The sequence below is a fragment of the Mustelus asterias genome, chromosome 7 (genome assembly GCF_964213995.1).
Source record: "Mustelus asterias chromosome 7, sMusAst1.hap1.1, whole genome shotgun sequence".
Taxonomy (NCBI): domain Eukaryota; kingdom Metazoa; phylum Chordata; class Chondrichthyes; order Carcharhiniformes; family Triakidae; genus Mustelus; species Mustelus asterias.
The window spans coordinates 59003758-59020208 of NC_135807.1; the positions used below are offsets into that span (position 1 = coordinate 59003758).

The 16451-nt window shown below is 41.7% G+C and overlaps 1 protein-coding gene and 1 pseudogene across 1 annotated transcript in view; both read right to left on the bottom strand.

The window, feature by feature from the left end:
- garem (GRB2 associated, regulator of MAPK1) overlaps positions 1-16451 on the bottom strand; it is a 109266-nt gene that overhangs the window by 72314 nt on the left and 20501 nt on the right. The gene's annotated exons all lie outside the window — the stretch shown is intronic.
- Positions 9019-9119, bottom strand: LOC144496207 (U6 spliceosomal RNA; annotated as a pseudogene).

The following is a 16451-nucleotide window of genomic DNA, read 5'->3' on the forward strand; positions in this document are numbered from 1 at the left end:
CAAGAAAGTCTACTAGTTACATCCTTGAAAAATTCCAGTAGATGCATCAAGCATGATTTCTCTTTCCAAAAATCCATGCTGATTCTGTCCGATCCTGCCACTGTTTTCCAAATGCTTTGCTATTAAATCTTTATATAATGGACTCTAGTTCCCCCCCCCCCCCCCCCCCCCCCCCCCGCAACCACTACTGATGTCAGGCTGACTGGTCTACAATTCCCTGTTTTCGCTCTACCTCCTTTTTAAAAATAGTAGCATTTCATTAATTACCCTTCGATCTGTAGGAAGTGTTCCAGAGTCTATAGAATCTTGGAAGATGACCACCAATGCAACCACTATTTCTAACTACTTTGGGACGTAGATTATCAGCCCTGGGGATTAATCGGCATTCCATCCCATCGATTTCCCACGACACAATTTTTCTACTATTAGTAATTTCCTTCAGTTTCTCGCTCTCATTAAAATGTATTCCCAAACATTTCTGATATTTCCCTTCTTGATGAGCCCCTTGGTCCTCTTTTGCTGAATTCTAAGCTGCTCCCAATCCTCAGGTCTGTTGTTTTTTCTAGCCAATTTGTATGCCTCTTCCTTGGAGATAATACTATCTCTAATTTCTCTTACAAGCCATGGTTTGGCTAGCTTTCCTGTTTGACTTTTGCACCAGGAAGAAATAAACAACTGTCACAGTTCACCCATGCACTGTTTGAATGTTTGCTATTGCCTATCCAACATCATCTCTTTAAGTAATGTTTCCCAATCCATCATAGCCAACTTGCTATGGTAGTCTCCTTTATTAAGGTTCAAAGACTCTTGTCTCAGCATCAACTACGTCACTCTATCATATTATGGTCGCTCATCCCCAAGGGGTCTCATACAGCTAGATTGCCAATTATTCCTTTCTCATTAGGCAACTCCCAACCGAGGATGGCCTGTTCTTTAGTAGGTTCCTCAAAGCATTGGTCCAGAAAACAATCCTGTATACACTCCAGGAATTCATCCCCTACGATATTGTGACCAATTTGATTTGAGGATAAGAGGTCAAGGATCTCACAGGATAGCATGACGGGAGTTAAAATCACCTTAGAATCATTCTGGAGATCAAAAATAATCCAAATCTCCTTTTTCCCAGTGAGGAAAACACTCCACTCTCTCCCTTGCACTCCAAGTGTAAAATGCGATCAATTCCTGGATCATCAGAGAGAGGCTACTTCAGCTACTTCCCCCTTTACCCAGGGCAAGCCAATCACACTCCAGTTTCTTTGCTTTCTCTACCTTACGTACGAGACTCATTTCCTGCTCTTTTCTTTAGATTCCCACTCCTAACCACCCAATTCCCTCCTGGCCTCCAGACTAAGACAATGTAAATGTATTTTGCCACCATGCACTCTTCAAGCATTGTCCTTTTCCCCTTCATCATCCTCAAAAACACCTGCAAAAGCACCTGTCTGTGCTGCAGCCATTCCACGAATCTATAATTCTAACTCTTATGCATCCATTCATTGTTTGTTCCACTCAGATTCCCTCCTTCAACTTGCTAACTTCCCACCCACATTAAAACTCAGGGTTTTAGTGGTTCTTCATATTCCCTTAGCTCAATGGCATTTTATTCTTTATGCCTTTAAAGCACTTTGTAACTTTCTTCTATGTTAACAGTTCTATATAAATACAGTTTAAAGGGAGGCAGTGGCACAGTAAAATTATCACTGGACTAGCAATCCAGAGTCCCAGGATAATGTTCAGGGCACCTGGATTCGAATCGCATCACAGCAGATGATGAAATTCAAATTCAATTTAAAAATTCTGTAAGTAAAAGACATTGTCGGTTGTCATAAAAATCCATCTCGTCCATTTATGTCATTTAGGGAAGGAAACCTACTATCCTTACCTAGTCTGGCTTATGTGACTCTAGACCCACAGCTATAGTTGACTCCCAAATACCGTCCGAAAATTGAAGGCAGTTAGGGATAGGCACATAAATGCTGGCCCAGCCAGAAATGCCCACATCCTGTAAAAATGTTTTTTTTTAAAAAGTTGCTGAACATCTAGCTGGTGGGTTTGGGGGGAGAAGGGGGGGGGGGGGGGGGGGGGAAACATGTAAGAACTGAAAAATCCCGATTATTGACCTTAAGTTCCAAGTCTCTCTTCTGCAAATGCATCTCTTTTGTGGGTGCTTTCTTTAGGGTCATTTAAATGCACTGTATCTCAGTCGCTGGTAGGAAGAATTTCAACAAAAATCTTGGCAGGTAAATGGTACTCTTTCTCCAACGGCAGGCCTTGTGATATCATTGTCCATTGTTAACAAATAATTTATACATTTCAGGAGAACAAAGGCAAAATATTCTGGATGCTGGAAATGAGAAACTAAGAAAAGAAAATGTTGGTAGTACAGCAGTCGCTGTGGAGAGAAACAGTTTTTATGACATATTTCCATCAATGGCTTTCACTCAAACTGGAACCCCAAAGCTTTATTTTTTTTAAAAAGGGGCCAGACAAATTATGACAGTTCAGGCCAATTATCTAATAGTTTTTAAACAACGGCCAGTGAAAATAGTGTCACCTAGATCAATATTCACACCAGCAGCTTCAAGACACTTTAAAATACACCAGGTAGTAAATCCATTGTAGTGAGAGCTGGAGCTCCAAAATGTTAACATTCGGGGGGAGGGGAGGGTAATCTTACCAAAGCAATTCGAAGTCCAAGATGGGCGTAAAAACGGGAGAGTTTCTGACCCATTTTTTTGGGCGAGTTCAAATCCAGTGTCTTATCCGCTGAGTGCGGGAAAAAATGGACTAAACCATTCCTTGCCTGTCGGGGAAGGGGGTGGGGCTTAATTCACCAGCAAGCTTGCCGTAGCAGCAGAGGGCGCCACGACACATGCCAACCTCTGTGGCTACATATGCACAATGGCAACCAAGAGAGTCCTGGTAGGTCTGAGGGACAGAGATCGAGATTGAGATCGATCGATCTGTCAGGCCTCTGCTGCTACAGCCAGCATCAACCCAGCCACCCACCCCCCCCCCCCCATCTATCAAGGGCCCCAATCTACCGATCACCTGCAGAGGGGCTCTCCCCACCGATCACCTGCAGAGTGCACAACCCCGCCCCTCCCATCTGACCGGCCCCCAGTAGGTCCTGCCCACCAGAAGGCCCTTGCACCACCCCCCCCCCCCCCCCCACCTCCCTCTGACCCCGCACCCCTTGGCACTGCCCTGCCCTCAACCTCCCCAGGGGGCCTAAATGTCCTCCGGTTCTACCAGCGGGACCATCACGACTGGTCCACATTGCTGGGGACCAGTTGTAATTCTCAATGGAGAGAAACTCTCCCGGGCAAGCCACAGAGGCAAGTGAGCCAAGACAACTGCGTCCCAAGCTTGTCAATTACTTGTAAATCAGTATTTAAATATATTTAAGTAATTTACTCAGTCTTGTGTCGGAAGTGGGCGCGAGGCTGACTTCATCGGATATCCAATGCCACTAAGATCGCAAGAGGCAAGAAATCAAGCGCTAACCTGTTTTCTAGGCTCTCGCACGATCTTACCGGCTTACCCACCCTTCAGCCGGTGGGGAGCAACAGTAAGATCGCCCCCTCTGCCTTGGCAGGATACAGCAAAAGAATTAAACCTGAATTCTATAATTTATTTCAAATGCATCTATACACAGCACTATGTTCTATAATAAATACGCAAAACTAGAAATCCAGGTCAGACAAGTTTTAGTCACTTCATGTTGAGCAACAACAGTGGCAGCAGGGTGGCCCAGTGGTTAGCACAGCTGCCTCAGCGCCAGGGACCCAAGTTTGATTCCAGCCTTGGTTAACTGTGTGCGTTTGCACATTCTCCATGCGTCTATGTGGGTTTACACCACAGTCCAAAGATTTGCAGGTGGATTGGCCATGCTAAATTGCCCCTTCGTGCCCCAAGATGTGCAGGCCAGGAGCATTAGCTGGATACGATGCTCTGTCGGAGAATCTGCGCAGACTTGAAGAGTCGAATGGCCTCCTTCTGCACTTTAGGCATTCTATAATTAAAATTTTCACAACCGCATAACCATACCAAGTGTACTGAAGTTTCCACTGGAAGGCAAAATATACATAACCTGCAAAAAAAGGCAACTAGTTTCTACACTATGCATTATTGTTAATCAATAACACAAACCTAGAGTTTTGATCAGTTTAAAAATAGTGCATTGACATTCGTCATTTATCCATTTTGCTTTTAGTGTCAAGTTTCTGATAAAACATCTAGCTAACATTTCCGTTTGAGAATTCCAAAATTTAACCCCTCCAATCCAAAGCTATGTGAATGTCACATTAGACAGTATGCCACTGTCTGGGGCACTGTAGAATAGACACTATTCCTATTGACTCAGTTCATTTCAGCAAAGCAACATTCATTTAAGAATAATATGGCCATTATGAGGCTACTTTACTCATACAGACATCTACAGAACTCTACACCCAATCATTCCACCAGAAATTGAATTACTGGTATATTTTTATCCTTTGATTTCTTAGCTAGTTGGCACACCGGAGTATTAAGTCCACAGTGCAGTTGAAACAAGTGATGAATAATACAATTCATAATTCATCCTGGTAAATCTCCTCTGTACCCTCTAGAAGGTTTTAACATTTTTCTTGAAGTGTGGTGTTCCGAATTGTACACAATCCACCTGCTGAGGGCTAACCAGTGATCTGCAGAGCGGCACGGTAGCAGAGTGATTAGTACTGCTGCTTCACAGTGCCAGGGACCCAGGTTCAATTCCCAGTTTGGGTCAGTGTGTGTGTGGAGTTTGCACGTTCTACATGGGTTTCCTTCGGGTGCTCTGGTTTCCTCTCTCAGTCTGAAAGACACACTGGTGAGGTGCGTTGACCCAAATAGGTGCTGGACTGTGGCAACTGGAGGAATTTCACAGTAACTTCATTGCAGTGTTAATGTAAGCCATACTTGTGACTAGTAAATAAACTTTACTTTCTATGCCCCATTTACAAAGCCAAATATCCAATTCGCTATCTTATCAACTTTTCTACTGCACTGTGTGAATTTGCGTCTCCAGGTTCTTCTGCTCTTGCGCTTCACTCTCCCTCAGTATAGAATATACTGCCTCTCAATTTTGTTGAAGTGCACCACTTCAGTGAGCCCAGAGTCTTTTAAAAAGCGTTTAGACAGTTACATGAGTAAGATGGCTATCGAGGGATATGGGCCAAACGGAGGCAATTGTGACTAACTTAATCGTTAAAAAAAAGGCCTTAATGGACAAGTTGAGCCGAAGGGTCTGTTTCCATGCTGTAAATCTTTATGGCTCTATGACTTCACAGTTGCACATTAAATTATTCTCCCATGCACTCCCTCACTTACCCAGCATCAATCCACACCTGAAGTCTGCTACTATCCTTTTCACAATTTACTCCCATGTCAAGTTTTGAATCATTCACAAGCTTCAAAGTTGGACTTCCTATACCCAAGCCCAAGTCATTTATGCATGACGACAAAATGCGATGGTCCAAATGTCAATGCCTGGAAGATCCAACTAGAAACTTCTGTCCATTCAGAAAAGTGTTCATTTACCGTAACTCCCTCCCTTAGTCAATTATGCCTCCCGAAGTTACCATAGTCACATATATTTTCCCAGGTAGTTTGTTATTAAAGTCCATATTTGCATCCACTGCACTACCTCCACCAATTTAGTTATTTCAAATAAATGACAAAATGAGTTACACATTGAACAAATCTTTGTTGGCCATCCCCAAGTAGCCCATGCAAAAAAGAATTAATTTTGTCCTCAATAATGATCGCTAGTGATTTCCCACTATTAACATTAGACTTGACTGGTCTATAGTTACCAGATTTATCATGTACATGGACATCCAGTAACCACCTCCATATCCAAGGTAGATTGAAAGAAGTAGATTTGAGATTCTACTATCACCCTGGCTTCCCTGAGCAACCTACGGTTGTGAGACTTGCTAACTTTGGGTGATGACATCGTTTTCTATCTACTTATACCCTAGCCAAATCTCTATTTCCTCTTGCTCTACTGCAACAGCAACTTCATCCTCTTCTTTTTGGATAAATTGTCTTTTTTCTGGATAAATGAATGTCTATGCCAATGCATGGAGTGCGAATCAAGCAGACTGCATTGTTTCAGATCGTATTGAACTGCTCGAGTGTTAGAGAGAGTCTGTATGTACACCACAGACTTGTACTTTACAGGTAGTAGGAGGAAGTTTTCGGGGAATTAAGTGCCGCATTTTACCCAGCCTTAAGACCGCTGCAGGAAAATTTCTCAGGCCCAACCCTTGATGTTGTTCAGGTCTTGCTGAACATCAGTGAACATTCCCACTTCTAAACTTACTATCATTGGTGAAGCAGCTTCAAATATCTGAAAGAACATTATAAACATTTAAAAATGGCCATCACACAAAGTACAGTAATATTCAGTTTCTCTACATACAGCGTGATGCACTCTGGAGATGCTTCAGTACAGTCAAAGAAATGTTACAGGCATTTCATGGTCATTACAAATGGTGCAAAGCTATTTAATGTGTCTACCTAGAACAAGTTGAACTCCATATAATTGTAGTACATGTAATATTCACTATATACATTCAATGAGTTATACAGCCCAAGAGGGTTCACCACAATTACACTCCGCTCGGTTCACTTTGGCTGGAAGGTCTTATACTCGGCCTTCCCCATTGCACCTCTGTGGCAGCTGTCCCAAGTTTTAGTGCGTTCCTTGCTTAGTTTGGTTTAGGTTCTCCCCTGAGAATGCCTGAGTGATGGTTTGGGGCTAAAATGAGTGCCTTTCAATGACAACAATTGTCTTTTGTGTCAGGTTGAATAAAATCAATTAAGAGTTTACCCTTAATCCACAATTTAACTAAGTTTAATTTAAATGCTACATTCGGTCAAATACCACCTTGATGTCAAGGGCAGTCACCCTCAGCCCCACCTCTGGAATTCAGCTGGTGCCCATGATTGGATCCTGGGTGTAAAGGGGTCTAGAGCAGAGAGATTCTGTCAGAACCCAAACTGAGCCTCAATCAGCATGTTATTTGGTAAGTGCGTGCCATTTGACAGCACTGTTGATAACACTTTCCATCGCATTTCTGTTAATTGGATGCAGGTTGATAAGGCAGTAATTGGCCATATCTTTCTGCGTTTTATGGACAGGACCTACCTGAGCAATTTTACACATTGTCAGGTAGATATTAATGCTGTCGCTATATTAGAAAAAATTAAGAGCACATTAGTTGGGACTTGATAGCCCCCTCAATCAAGTGGAGCGTGTAAGATTTTGATACGACTCATTTTTCGGGTTGCATGTTGGTCTGAAGCAACATTTATGGACTCTATCTTAGCCACCATTTTTAAATAGTCCCGTTGCAATTTTTGCGAGTGGGACAGTTAAGGCAGCTGTTGGCGAGGAACTGGTGTTGACGACTTAATTACTAAGGTACTGTAAACTCTGGGTTCATGGAATTATATTTGTTTTAATTACACTGTGTAATTTAAAGCTTCTTTGTCAGCTTTGAGGAAATAAACAAAAGGGTTGAAGACAGCAACTTGAACTTCGCATGACATCTTATCTTTCAACAAAACCATGTATTAGTAGGTTTAATGGATTAACCATATCTACAAGGTAGAATATCTGTATCGGAAGAAACACCGTCTCCCACAACACGATGGCCATGCAGGATAACTGCCAAAATTGGCCACGCAGGCGCAGAATCCTATATCATCATTCACAAGAGACACACTGTCAGTTGGAGGTTATTCACCCAGTTTCTGAACCCCACAGCGGGCAAACATTTGGGGCGCAGAGAGATTTCTGATTCCAGGGATCGGGATGCAAAATGAGGGGAGACCTCTGATTTTCTTATTATTCTTTTACAGGATGTAGGCATCGCTGGCTGGGCCAACATTTATTGCATATCCCTAACTGCCCTTGGGAAGGTCACTTTCTTGAACAGCTGCAGTCCATGTGTAAAAGGTATAACTGGTGCTCCCACGCATTTGCTACCGTGGTCCTTCTAGATGATAGGACCAAGAGTTTGGACGTTGCTGCATTGCATCTTGTAGATGGGAGATACTGCTGCCACTGTGCATCAGTAATGGAGGCAAATGGATGTTGTAGAGAAATGAGCTTGTTGAAAAGCTGGCACGAACTTGAGACTTGATGTTATAACATCATATACCTACCCAAAGTGCGCTGCACAACAAGAAGAGGTAGTTGTAAGACCTATTTTGATTACATTCGTTACTTAATGCAAATGTGCCTTTTCTTTAATTTGATGCATTGGTTTGCTTATTAAGTAATGTTTTACTTAAGGTGATTTTAGTTTGTTGCAGTAAAAGTCTTAAAATGTGAAATTTTGTCCTTTAGTTATTTTAGTTTGTTGTTTGGGAAATTTATCCCTTGTAAAAGTTATCAGTCGCTACATGGATTATAACAGAGGATGTTAGAACACTTCCAACAACTGGAACATGTTTAAATCCTGCTAAACCAGTCTCAAGTGCTGGAAACAGGAAATGGAGATTCAATTGTCAAAAATCCAAAAGCATGAACATTAATCCAATTAATTCAACCTTGTAAAATCAACAGAATTTGTTATGTTGCACAGCAGAGAGGGTGTAAAACTCAGCAGGTGGCTATATGGATTAAGAAGCTGGTTTTATAGAATCCTACACTACAGAAGGCAGCCATTCGACCCATTGAGACTGCACCAACTCCCTTGGCAGAACATCTTACCCAGGCCCAATCCCCGTAACCCCACGTATTTACCCTGCTAATCGCCCCCAACCCCCATGTTGTGACACTAAGGAGCAATTTAGCATGGCCAATCAACCTAACCTGCATATCTTTGGACTGTGGGAGGAAACCGGAGCACCCAGAGGAAACCCACGGAGACACTGGGAGAACGTGCAAACTCCACACAGTCACCTAAGGACGGAATTGAACCCAGGTCCCTGGTGTTGTGAGGTAGTGCTAACCACTGTGCCACCATGTTACCCATTTTTAAAAATATGGAAGGTTTCATGAATTTGCATGTCAACCTTGCGCAAGGTCAATGCTAATCAACTCTACAGTTTCAATTTTAGTATGTGTGCTGCCGAAGCAAGCTTTCAATTAACTTCAATTTCGATCTATGTAAAACATTTTACAGGATTTCCATTATATTATAGTAAATGTTTAGTTAAGTCGAGCAGCATGGTCAGTGTAGGCTTGGAGGGCCGAAGCTGTAATTTTCTTTGTTCTTTGTTCTAAACTAATGCTGATACACTTATATCCCAAAATCGAATAAAGAAAACTCCTACTCCATGTAAGTCAGCTGCTTACTTCTTTAACAAGCTGAACAAATGTGTGTGGGAACATTTTTTTTAAATCATCAACAAAGAGGGAGAATATTATGTGGTTGAAAATTGGTCTTTCAGAAAATTGTGGAAAGAGTAAAACTGAACAGCATCTCAACAATGTTATGCATAACTCATAACAACGCAATATTCTGTCAATTATGTCATGGATAATCCTACCATATTCGAAACTGTAGGCCCTTCTGCTCTAACACTCAGTGACAAACAGGAAATATTTTTGAAAAGCTGGCATGATATGGTGGGTTTAGAATCTGGATGCATCAACAGCAGAAGCATTCAAATTAACAGAGTGATCAATTGTGTGAACATAGTGCAAAATAAATCAATTTCAAATGTGTCCTATTTGCCGCAGATGCAATCTGACAACACAATAGGAGCCAATTTTGCCACCCACATTAAAGAGCCACACCTGTAAACCTCAAATGGAAAGTCACGCATCTGAAACTTAACACCTCCAGATGAATTCTGTTACGCAATGGCAGCAATTACAACAAGTGAAATTTTATCTCAAATAAACACTGGGGTCAGAGCTGGAGTTCAAATGTACAAATTCATATTCTCATCTTTTTCTTCTTTATTCATGAATGTGTGCGTCACTGGCAAGGCCAGCATTTATTGCCACCTCTAACTGCTCAAGAAGATTGCAGCAAGCCACCTTCCTGAACCACTGCAGTCGGAGAGTTGAAGGCAGTCCCACTGTGCAGTCAGAGGGGGAATCCAACATTTTAGGCCAGTAAGGATTAAAGAACAGTGAGACATTTCCAAGTCTAAATGGTGTGTGAGATGGAAAAGAACTTGGATATGGTATATAGTGTTACCAAGTGTCTGCTGTTCTTGCTCTTTTTGGTAGCAGACTTGCAGATTTGCAAAGTGCTGTCATGAACTTCCTGTATCCCCAACCTCATTAACTTGATGCAACATCAATAAGCATTTAAACAACTATTTTTCTAAAAGCCTCACCTATTTTTGATTCTTAACACAAAATAGTGCCTACTGGGTTTAGAAGTTCTTAAAAATTGATAAATGTACAGACCGAAAATGAGCAGGAGAGGAGATCTCCAAATGTTTTACAAGCTCTTTCAAAATTGACTTCATACAATCCTACAGACCTAAAGCAACTGACATCTTTCACCTACTACAAATGAAACTAGAGGGAAAAAAGCACATGGGTCAATAGATGTGCTTCCAAAGTCAAATCACTCATGTCACTATCAGGCCAGCAGTATAAAATGCAGAGCACCATAAATGCATGTTTCCATAGGAACAGCTGGAGGTCTTTAGTCCTTCAAACCCACTCCACCATTCAATACCATGGCTGACCAGACTGTGTTCTCAATTTCCTGTTCACCCTCCCATATCCCTCGACTCCCCTTGCCTATCAAAAATCTGTCTAACTCAGCTTTAAATAAATTCAATGACACAGCCTCCGCTGCTTTCTGAGGAAGAGAATTCCACAGACCGAGCCCTCAAAAATAATTTTCATCGCTATTTTAAATGGTGGACCTCTTATCCTTAAATTGTGTCCTCTGGTTCTAGTCTCCCCACAAGAGAAAACATTCACCCTGTTAAGTCCCCTCAGGACTTTGTATGTTTCAATAAAACTATCTTTAATTCTTCTACGCTCCAATGGATAAAGGTTTAAAGCTGTTCACCCTTTCTTCGCAAGGTAAGTCCTTCATCCCAGGAACAAGTTGAGTAAACCTTCTCTGAAATGCATTAATTATTTCAAATAAGGAGTATACAGTATTACATATGTGGTCTCACCAAGGCCTTGTACCGTTGCAGTAAACCTTCCCTACTTCTATGTTCCATTCCCCTTACAATAAATAGCAACCTCAATCACATGCTGTACCTGCATTTTAACATTTTCCTGATTCACCTGCCAGGACACCCAGATTCCTCTATACCACCTAGTTTTGCAATCTCTCTCCATTCAAATAGTATACCGTTTTTCTGTTCTTCCTGCCGAAGTGAACAAGTTCACATTTCCCCACATTATACTCCATGTACCAATCTATTGTCCACTCACCTAACCTATCTATATCCCTTTGTCTCCCCTTGTCGACTTAATTTCCTACATACTTTATCATCTGCAAATCTAGCTACTGTACATTTGGTCGCTTCTTCCATGTCATACGACAGGATTTTTACAGCCTCGCTCATTCCGAAACTATAAAGTCCCGCCTGCAGTCAACGGACCTTTCCATGTCTGTCCCTTGCCTGCTCCAATTCCCGTGCAGGCGGGAATAAAATTCCGGCCATAGACTCAACTTCTCCAATGCTGTCTTTGGCCAGCCTCTGATCTTACCAATTTAAGGTCCTCCAAAACTCTGCTACATTAAGGTTTGTTCATCCATCAATCCAATACTCACCCATTCATATCAGCTCTCGGTTCAGCAACATCTTCCTTTCCTCCTTTGGCTCTTCCCATGTTACAATAGGTCACCACAATAGTGGTTGACCACTCCTTCATTTCAACCACCATTTTTGGTTTTGGCAGGTGATTTTACAGTTGGATGTCCTTCCTGCCGCTAACCTTACCCCTTTATCCAGCTGTAGTTCAGTAACAACATAAATGTTAAAATTCTCATCCTTGTTTTCAAATTCTTTAATGGAACTGCCCTTCTTCAGTAAATAATTCTGGCCTTTTGTGCATCCACAATGATCTTGGATCCACCACTGGTACCCATACCTTCAAACATCTAGGTCCTAAGCTATGAATTTACCTTTTTATACAAAGAACAATATAACACAGGAACAGACCCTTTGGCCCACCAAGTCTGTGCCGATTCCTAATTCTCATTGACCATTTGCAGTTTCTAACCCTCTATTCGCCTCCCGTTTGTGTGTCTTCTCAAGATACACCTTGAATGTTGCTAATGTGCCAGCTTCCACCACCTCCACTAGCAATACATTCCAGGCACCCACCACGCTGTGTGAAAAACTTTCCCCGCATGTCTCCCCTGAACTTTTCCCCTCTCACCTGTGCCCTCTTGTAGTTGACCTTACCACCCTGGGAAAAAGTCTCTGACTATCTACTCTACGTCTCTCAATTTTGTAGACCTCTATCAGTTCACCCCTCAGCCTCCGTCTTTGCAGTGTCTAACCTTCCCTCATATCTAAAACCCTCCGGACCAGGCAACATCCTGGTAAACCTTCTTTGTACCTTCTCCACAGCATCCACACCTTTCTGGCAGTGTGCGACCAGAACTGCATGCAATATTCCAAATGTCGTCCAACTAAAGTTTTATATAGCTGTACTATAACTTACTAACTTTTATACTTGATGCCCTGGCCAATAAAGGCAAACATGCTGCACATCTTATCCATCTGTGGTGCCACTTTCAGGAATCTGCGGACCTGCATGTCCCAAGGGTTCCACCATTTACTGTATAATTCGCACCTGAATTTGACCTTCCAAAATGCATCACCTCACATTTGTCCAGATTAACCTCCATCTGCCATTTCCCTGCCCAAGTCTGCAATCTATCTATATCCTGCTGTATCCTGTGACAGTCCTCGTCACTATTTGCAACTCCGCCAATCTTGGTGTCACTTGCAAACTTACTAATCAGACCACCTACATTTCCTCCAGATCATTTATATACATACATATACATATTCGAAACAATAAAGGTTCCAGCGGAACACCATCTAGTTACTGATCTCCGTTCCATCGCTATGGTCTTCTATGACCAAGCCAGATCAGTGTCCATCTAGCCAGCACACCCCAGGTCCCATGAGACTTTACCTTTTGTACCAGCCTGCCATGAGGGACCTTATCAAATGCCTTTCTCTCCTCTTTCAAAGTGTTCCTTAAAACTTACTTCTCATTCCATTCTTCACCATTCTATTTGTGGTTCAGTGCCAAATTTTGTTTGATAAACATCCTTGTGGAGCACCTGGAGAAGTATTACTTTGTGAAATGCAAGTTTTGCTGTTGGGAAGGAGGTTTCACTCCAATTCTTTTTGAAGTTATTTTGCGCTTTATCTCTCAAGCTTAGCATACCCTAAATGATGCATACCCTAATGTGCCAATACTAAACTTGTGAGATTAAATGCTCAATAAAGGTTTCTCCTTTCTGCCTCAGATTGTTTAAGCCCAAACTCAGAAGAGGATTTCATGTACACAGTATAACTATTTCCTACTGTCCAGTATGCCAAAGTAAGGTGATTCTGCACCAAGGACATTGTACCAAAACTGGTCAATTCATGTAGCATTCTTACAGCTAGTAAATATATAATATTCTTTCAAAGACAAGATTTAAAGCCATCTTCTAGCGGTATCAGATCAGGTACCTAAACGACTGCATCGCCCAATAAGAAAACTCTCTTTTAATTTGGGTTAAGAAACTTTTTTTGTGGATTCTCGGTTCCATAAAAGTAGCGTTTTACTCCATCTGGCACAATTTCACAGTTGCTCGCAGAACAAATAGTACACAATAGAAGCGACTCCCCATCCCTTCTCAGAATCCCAAGAATTGTCTAACAGGCTTCAACAATAATTACTGGAAAGAAGAAAAAAGTTACTACAAATAATCTTTTAATTTAATGTGGTTCCAAACAAAAATCATACAATGAGAGCACTCCGCTCATCATACCTGAAGTGGCTCTTTGATAAATCTATCCAATTAGTCCAACTCCCTGCTCTTCCCCTCACTGCTACCAGAATGCTGCACGGTGGCACAGTGGTTAGCACTGCTGTCTCACAGCGCCAGGGACCCGGGTTCGATTCCCGGCTGAGGTCACTGTCTGTGCGGAGTTTGCACGTTCTCCGTGTTTGCATGGGTTTCCTCCGGTTGCTCCGGTTTCCTCCCACAATCTGAAAGATGTGCTGGTTAGGTGTGTTGACCTGAACAGGCGCTGGAATGTGGCGACTAGGGGAATTTCACAGTAACTTCATTGCAGTGTTAACGTAAGCCTTACTTGTGACTAATAAATAAACTTAACTTACTTAGAATGCGCCCCCAACTATAAAACAGTTCTTTTGCCTCATTTCATTTCCCTGTACTAGACTTATCACTGTTTCCTTACTTATTGGGCTGGAAGCAAATTGATAAACGATCCCAGGAATGCCACAGCACCACTACCACTCTACTCTGCCCATTCCTTTTGTCCTTCACACTGTTACTATCCCATTCTATATTAGGATAATTGAAGTCCCTCATTATCACTGCTCTGTAGATAGAACATAGATGAAAAGACTGCTCTTGGGGTCTGGTCATTCAGTACAGCTAATGAATGAGGCTGTGCCACCAGAAATAGATATCTGAAAGAAAGTCACTAGAACAAAAATACAAAGTGACCTCATGTCCACAAACAGTGAATATAAAATGAAAATAAACAAAGGAGTCCTTCGAAACCAACTATCAGTAACATGAGCCAGTTTCAACAAATTATGCCACACTGGCCTGTTGTGCAGGAGCTCAATTTCCCATCAGACACATCAAGGGAAACCCCGTTTCATTATTCTGTAACCCATAACCCAATGACTCGTCAGCTGTGAAAGTTCAGACTCTGCTAATCAGTAGCACAAAACAACTAACTCCAAATATGAAGCGACAGAGTAAATTAAAATTAAAAGATGCTCACACAAGAAACTCCTGCACTCTAATTAGATACAGAAAGATTAACAAAGTTTCGCATGAAACTCATCTTGGTTCGACTGTTTGCTGCAAGGTATGTAAATCATTCATCTCTCCGAATTGCTTATTTTATCTGACTTAACTTTCTTAATATCACATGCCAACAATTCAAAGCTAGTACATAAAGACAAATCCAGAAGATAAAGAAAGAGAAAGTTCAAGAGATCCAACAATATTCTGACCATGAGGACATGCAAAATTCTTTTTAAACCACCAGTGCCATCTATAAACCAAGATCAAAGTGACAAAATTCCCTATGCCCATTGAATGATGCTTGTCTTATTAAGGATGACAATGCCATCCATCAACGTTGGAAAGAGCATTTTGAACAACTCATCAACCATGAATCCGCAGCTGTTATAATCCAAACTATCCTCCAGTAATCTGTGGTAGAATCCAGAAGGTGAACCACCATCGGTGGGAGAGCTACACAATCAAAGAATGAAAAACACAGCAACATTCCCCCAATGTGCCTGTGATACCTACAATGGCATTCCAGCCGAGTGAGCCTTTGCTTACATCGACTCCATGTACTCAATCTATGGAATAGTGAGGAATAACAACTGCCCCAAACTTTAGAAATGCAACAATTGTAACTATCATCAAACAGGGAGTTAAATCAAATTATTTCCCTCTTACCAACAGCAGCAAAAATGCTGTTCAACATTCTCCTGAATTACCTATTTCCTGTGGCTGAGGAAATTTTCCCCAAGTCAATGTGAATTTAGACCTTTCAGGGGAGAAGATGGCCATTCAGCCCTTTAAGCCTGCTCTGCCATTCAATAAGATCATTGCTAATCTGGTTGCAATCTCAATTCCACTTTCCTATCTGCCCCCCAAATTACTCTGCATTCTTATCTCTTAAAAATCTGTATAACTGTGCCTTGAATAAATTCAGTGACATAGCATCCACTGCTTTCTGTAAAAGAGAATTCCACAGAGAAAGCCTCAGAGAAAACATTTACCCTCATAGCAGTCTTGTTTTAAACTGTTTCCCTTGTCTCCCCCACAAGAGAAAACATCCGCTCGGTATCCACCCTATCAATTCATCTCAGGATCATGTATGTCTCAATAAGATCAATATTCATTCTTCTCACCGCCGATGGTTCAACTCGTTCAACCTTCCCTCATAAGATAACCCCTTCATCCCAGTAATCAGTTGAGAGAACATTCCCCGAATTGCTTCTAATGCAATTGTATATGTTTTTTCAAATTAGGGAGAACAAAACTGCACACACAATTCCAGATGTAGTCACACCAATACACTGTACAGCTGCAGTAAAACTTGCCTACATTTATGTTCCATTCCTTCTGCAACAAACACCAACATTCCATTTGCCTTCTTAATTACTTGCTGCACCTGCATACTATTTTTAGTGTTAATGTAACAGGTCCCTCAGCAGTCTCTCTCCACTTAAATAATATGTTTTTCTG